The sequence below is a fragment of the Ixodes scapularis genome, unplaced genomic scaffold (genome assembly GCF_016920785.2).
Source record: "Ixodes scapularis isolate PalLabHiFi unplaced genomic scaffold, ASM1692078v2 PGA_scaffold6__148_contigs__length_123643588, whole genome shotgun sequence".
Taxonomy (NCBI): Eukaryota; Metazoa; Arthropoda; class Arachnida; order Ixodida; family Ixodidae; genus Ixodes; species Ixodes scapularis.
In genome coordinates this window covers 104,964,559-104,971,693 of record NW_024609881.1, presented here as the reverse complement: position 1 = coordinate 104,971,693, position 7,135 = coordinate 104,964,559, and the positions used below count along the sequence as shown (strand labels likewise).

The following is a 7,135-nucleotide window of genomic DNA, read 5'->3' as shown; positions in this document are numbered from 1 at the left end:
ATTTTCCTTCTACGCTTAGTTTAAGTTTGAATGAGGTATGTGTTGTATGCGTTTCGTTGTCTGTGCTGTTTTTCATTAGCGTGTGCACTTACAATCTCGGATTTTTGTTTATCATTGATCATTCTGACTGATAGCTTTGTCAATAATATGGTTTTCATCTCTTACGCCACAGTTGGGTCCAACTTTACAAGCCACTACCAGCATGAGACTGAACTGCATTTATATTTATTAAAATGAAGCACATGTGGCAGCCACTATTTATAATATTGATATAACTTTTATGGTCATAACTGGAAGAATAGAAATGCGAGGGGGGCACCGTTTTAGTAAAGCTTGGAGTTATCTTAGATAAAACATAATCTAGTAAATTCGAAATTGCTTTATATCAGAATGAATATTACCATAAATTGTTTCATCCCCTTAGATTTGAACAATTTTATAAATAGCGGGACAACTGGTTAAGAATTGCTGACTTTACAAAGTTTTTGTGTATTATGGTGTTAGTCTGAATAAATCTAAACATAAAATTAAAAAAAAATATATGAAATACATTTTCAATATAAGGTGTGGGGTCGTGTTATAATTTCACTCTTAAGTGGAGTAGTTATTGGAGGCTAAAAATACTCACAATATTCGTGTAAAATCGGTTTTAATTCACATGTTTAACAATAAGCTTTCTTTTGATTTTGTACAACTGTTTCCAAACAGGGCGCAGAAATAGCGATAGTCTTTGCAGTTTGCCGTCGGCGCTTCTTTAAAAAGCATGGTTCCGAGATAATGACGACGTGCGCGGAACGACCACGTGGCGCTTCTATTCAATATTGTAGACGTAAATTCTGGCACCATCTCAGGGTACTTTTTAAATCAGTGAACAAACTCGCAAAGTGTTATTGACGAATATTTAAAAAAAATTCTGTTCATTTTGTTAATTGTTTACATTGGTGAAAGATATTCAAGAACTAAAATTGTATTAAGGGTCATAAACATATTATGAGCTGTTAAATTCAAGATCGTCGTTGTAATACTGGCCTATCATGGCGGTTATCCCCTCCTAAAATATCTGCCGATCCTGGTAAATACGCCGCGAAGACGGTACCCATGCAACTCTCACCTCCTCGATTTCTTTTCCTATTAAAATGATACACTCAACGTACGTGCGCACCAAATACGATTGAATGAAGAATATTGGGTCTTTTCCCAAGTATTGGATTGGATTGGATTTTCAGAAGGACCAGAAGGATATGTTGCAACTCCTGCTAGATGCAGAGGCTGAAACGCCTGGACACGGAAAAGGTCAGAAAATCTTGTAAACATATTTGAAAAAATTGGGTTTAAAATTAGCAAATTTCTTACATGAATTATATACGAACAACCCACCAACTGCAACTTGAGAGTCTGAAATTACAGAGCCAGCAACAATAAGGCCAGGGACTCAGGCAGGGATGCCCCTGTCATTTTTACTTTTCGTAATATACCTAAAAAGGATGAAGAGAAGACTATGGAGAAGTCAATTAGATTTCGATTTAAGTAGCACAGTTCTTCTTGCAAAAATTTACTTTTGTCTCTAGAATTGATAGCTCTAAGAAGCTTTCTTTAAAAAACTAAATGGGAGTGTTACGGCCCTGGCAAAATTAGAACTGTATTTGATTTTCCAAATTATTTTTTCCTATTTTTCAAATGTATTTCTGATATGTATCGTGATACTTCAGTACGAATGTATTTCACTATTAGTTATTTACCTCTCTTCGACATGTATTCCGGTGTATGTATATACGAATATATTTTAGAGTATCTTTGCTGAAACCTGGACCCGCATTTGTTCTGCCGAATAACTTTTATTTCGTTTAGAGCATGCTTTCATACTTTTTAAACACTTGCTTTTCGTAACAAGAAACTCTACTCTCTCTCTCACTTTTTGGCGATTTTTTGTACTCAGGAATAGGATTAAGCTTTAAATGTAAAATAGGGGGAACCAAATATTAATAGAGAGCTTTTGGGACATAATAAATTCCCGTTGTATTTTGTATTTTATTGGAGAACTCATAAAAAGTTGCATTTTAAATGAATAATCACTCTCGGAGTACTTTGTTTCTGTTTCAATATATTATTCGGAGTGCGTTGGCCACCTCTAGGTGCTGGTTGCAAAACGTAGCCAAACGGTAAAGATATGTACGCATCCAAGCTGCTTGTATGGTTTTACGGCCGCCGTAGCGCCGAAATAGCTCAGTTGGGAGAGCGTTAGACTGAAGATCTAAAGGTCCCTGGTTCGATCCCGGGTTTCGGCAGTAATTTTTTTTTTCTTTTCAATTAACACACTAAAATCTAAAAATATAGCAAAATTATTTTTTGGGGATATTTTATATGTCTTGAGCCGGTCATTTCATCTACCTACTGTGAGCCATGGATGGGTAGATGGATCCTAACGGATGTACGCTTTATAGCAGGCGGTACGTTGCGCCACCTAGCCTAGAAACTAAAAAATGAAAGACGTTTACAACTCCCTATAAGGCCGAATTAGAGCGCAGCTCTGGAGGAGGAGGAGGGGATGGTATGGAGGGGACTGTATGCCCTTCTGACTCATCCGTACTCTCTCCTCCTCCATCCTCATCAACTCCTCCGGTGCTTCTCACCTCCTCCCCGCTCTTCTGCTTCCTCCGCTCCTCCTCCCTCTTCCCTCTTCCTCCTCCGTCTTCCTCCTTCTTCCCATTGTTCCTCTCTCCTCCTCCCTCCTCCTTCTCCCCATCCTACTACATCCTCCTCCTCTATCCTCCTTCCTCTTTCTTCCTCTCCCTCCCCCTTCACTTCCTCTCCCTCCCCCCTCCCCTCCTGCTCCACCCTCCCACGCGGTGCATTCTGAAAAACGTCCCATAATGCAACGCGCACGTCACCGCGGTGCATTATGGGACGCTTCCCATAATGCACAGTGCTGCTACGCCGATGTCGATGCCGACGCCGACGCCGCTGAAGCGGGAAACGGGCGCCTAAGAGCTGAGGTTTAAAAGACCACAGATTGGCGAAGCTTTGGCCAAACTTCACCTTTTTTGTTTAGGGTCCATGGGTTTGCTAGACTTTATTTGCAAAGCAATTGCTGAAGATAGGCATCAGTGCTCGTAGTTTCACTCTCATTTGGCATGTGCGGGGCCTAAATCGCCGAAAAAGTGCCAGAGTTCGGTTTCAGTTGTGATTGTACGCTCTTATGTTATAACTTTTGGCATACATTGAGTGGTGTGCATAGGTTCCACTGCTGGACCTTTGAGTCAGATGAGGCATCTTTGAGTCTGGCACTGTGGCAATTATGTAACGAGCCAAAGGAAAGCGATAAAACCTCAAGAGAGAAGTACACTGGTACCAACTAACGCTCTTGAGTAAAATCGTAGTACGCCCAAATCAGGCCCCTGAAACTGCCATACTTGTGCGAAAAAAGGCCTATCTTTGGCGTGTTACTGAGGGCGTATCATATATATTAATAATAACAATTCATTATTCATAGTTCATAATTTATTTGTGATGGAGGAGCATATCCACAAAACAACGCAGGTTCGCCAAAGCCGTCATGGGCTTGTGTGAATAAACCGAGGTTGCAAAGATATCAAAATAATTATCACAAAAGAAGAAAGAAAAAGGAAAAAAATAAAAAAAATTGTGAACTTGACCAGAATTAGCTATAGTTCCAGTTGAAGCTTAGGCTTCCGAACCACAAGAAAATATAAAATTCAATAAAAATAAAAAGAAAGTCAGGTTATGTCACTAGAAAAAAATCACAGAATCGTTTCTTGAAGAGTTGCACGATGCAGGGTACGTCCACGTGAAGATTGAGATTCTCAGTGGATAAGAACAGTCACAAAACGAGTCATGAAAACAAAACAAAACAAAAAATATGACGCAGAATTTGACAAAAGCAAAATTGAGTTATATCACAAATGCACCAGATTGAGGACAGCACCATATTTGTCGAAAATAATCCCTGGAGAAGGGGAACGAGAGGGACAAAGGACAAACACAAATCTCCAAACACAGCTAAGTGACTGGTGTGCGACCGAAAAAATCCGCCTGGTCCGGGTATCGAACCCGCGACCTCTCCATTACAGGTGGAGCGCTCTACCAATTGAGCTAACCAGGGGTTAGACATCAGTAGAGCAAACGGGTTTATCAGCCGCCACCAGTCTAACACCAACAAGGGTGAAGCTTGCAATTTAAGGTTATAATTATAATGCAATTAAATGCAAAGGTGCAAGCGACCTGGACAAGAATGACGAAAATAATCCCTGGAGAAGGGGAACGAGAGGGACAAAGGACAAACACAAATCTGTTTGGAGATTTGTGTTTGTCCTTTGTCCCTCTCGTTCCCCTTCCCCAGGGATTATTTTCGTCATTCTTGTCCAGCTCGCTTGCACCTTTGCATTTAATTGCATTATAACCATATTTGTGTCATTAATAGTAACCATAAATAAAAGCACTATTTTAATCAATCACACAATAATAATAATAATAATAATAATTTATTTCAAAAGTCTAGCATATTCACGTCACAACAAAGGTAGGTCCGTGTAGGTGATCCAGGGCTTGTGTGACTTAGCCACATGCTGGAATGCCTTTAAGGAACTAACTTTGTCAAGTATTGAAGCGTTTGAGCCAGTTCCAGTGCAACTTGTACCACTCAAGAAAATTAGGCGCAGAGAAAATGAAGGCATGGCTCACACTTGTGCACTCGCACACACAAGGAAACCAGTCATTGTCACCGTTTAAGACGGTTTTGAAAGCTGTTATGTTCTAGGTGTTCTTAATCTTGATGCAGAAACGCTGAGCCGCTTAAGTCACGGTGATTTGGTAAAAAAAAATCAAAAAGAAAAAACTGATGATTTTTTGGTATTGCTCATTACAAAATATTAAAACATGTATATAGTATAAAATACAATTGTGAAGGACTGCAGGGCGTCTTCGGTAAATGAGAGATAGCGAAGAGACTTTTAAGCTTATTTTCGAATGTGAAGCCAGAGAAGTCTGAAGGCAAGGAATTGAATATCAGAGGGACATAAAAGTACCCCAGGTTCTTGCCATAACGGGTGTAGCGAAATGAAAAAAGAAACTGTGAAACCCTTTGTTGTTCCCGTGAATTCGGTCGAAGCGATTTAAAATTGTTTGTCCAACAGCGACTTAGTACGAGTGTTTCTAAAAACAGTCATTCAAAGTTGGGCATAAACAAAATCTGAAAAATATTCATACTAGAGGATGTAGGGTTGTTATTAACCTCATGTATGGTACTTTTTTAAATAACATTTATTTTCTTATCCCATAATCAAAAGCATTCGCCGAAAGTGTTATATCTAACGTGGTGCACTATATACTAAAGTGCTGACTAAGAGTTCCGAATGAAAATAACAGAAACGTCTTGATATTGAAGAGTAAGCATATGAGGCTCCTTGTCTTTGAGTATACTACTGACAAATAATAATTCTATAAAAACACCGAACTAACATAAATGCCTAGGGGTTTCCCGATCTCTAAGTAAGGAATTAGATTGCAATGACATCGTACACATTGTAGAGTATGAAGAAAATAGGGGATTCTTGGAACCACACATTTTGATGGATTGCAAAAGCAGAGCAGATTTGTTTTGGATATATTTTTCTGCTATACGATTGTTTGCTAACCATTTCATGAGGTTATGCTCATATTCCTGTAACATTTTTATTGGTGCATGATAAGACAGACGGCTGGTTAGCAGGAGAGTGTTATCAGATTAGTGGAAGAGGGTGCAGTTTGAGACTGTGGTAGACGTGTCATTGTAAAGGTTGTGCAAAGTTAGTTTAGAATAACTAATATAAAATAGGAGTAAAAACGGAAAATCGAAGAACACCCGCATACAAAAACCTTTGCCGCTGTGTACACGTCCATTAAAATTACTTGAAAGCAATGTTGCCGAAAATTTTGTAATACACAAAAAACGGCCTCTGAAAATCAAAGTAATAAAAACAATTTAAAAATCGAATGGCTTAAAGTATTGAAACCCTTCTCTAACGTCCAGAAAGCACGCGAAACTAAACCGGTTATGTCCAAAGCTAAAATTTAAGTTGTCAGAGTCTGTTTTGAGCAGGGCCTGAAAGCTCCGTCCTGGAATAAAACCGTATTTAGAAGAATATATTATGTTTTCTTTATCTACGAAAGAAGCCATGGTTCTATAAATACACTCTCCAATATTTGAACAAGTAATAATAAAATAAATATTGGTCGATAGTGTTCTACTTTATTTTGTTTTCCTCCCTTGAAACGTGGTTATACAGTGGCAGTCTTCATAGCAACGGGAAAAGACCCAGTTTCAATTATTTCGTAAAACATAAGTATGTCTTTTATGTACATTAAATTTCTGCGTAGACAGATAAGATGTATATCATCGTAACCTATAGCTTTATTAGGCTTGAGTCTTGATATAATCGACTCTAAGTCATTTTTAGACATTTGATGGAAAAATGCAGAACATGAGTTCTAGTCAGAAAAAGAAGGACGACGCAGCATTTTAGCGGGCTTTCCCAAAAATTTGTGGTTAAGAAGTTGTTCAAGATATAGGCCGTAGCTTGCACACTATGTCCAAAAACACCACTGAAATTCTTCGCTTTTAAAGTAGAGGATTTAGCCCCGTGCATTGCGTTCACTGTTGACCGGGTTATAACTGAGTTGAACCGAAATTCCGCGAACTGCCTCTAAAAGTAGAGCCGCTTCGGAGATCATTTAAACGCACTCACTCCGTTTCCCACTACTATGAAGTCATTCCTTGTTGGATGGTGTTATAAAGTAATTATGTAGGCTGGTGTACTAGGGTTCAAGTTAGTCTCCTGGACTCGCTAATATTGTGCCAAGTCAGGAGTTTCCCTGGCATTCTACCTGAAAACGTATATATAATTAAAATGATACTGATGAGACGAAGTTGTAAACTGCAATCACCAGGTTCAATGTGCTAAAAATATCACGTACCCCTAGCAAATAAACAAAATGGGTTGCAGGAATTGAGTTTAATCTGCGGCGAGGAAGTAGACGCTCTGGGTGTCTATCGAATGTAAAAAAAAACTAATTATGCTTTTCAATGTTGCCAAGAGAGACCTTTTTCAATACGAGAACGTAGATATAAAGATGGTTGACA

At 38.9% G+C, this 7,135-nt stretch overlaps 1 non-coding gene across 1 annotated transcript; it reads left to right on the top strand.

Annotated features, from left to right (window-relative positions):
* The first annotated feature begins 2,212 nt into the window (after positions 1–2,212).
* Positions 2,213–2,285, top strand: Trnaf-gaa. Its single transcript has one exon. It is a non-coding gene; the product is annotated as a tRNA-Phe (tRNA).
* The last annotated feature ends 4,850 nt before the right edge of the window (positions 2,286–7,135 follow it).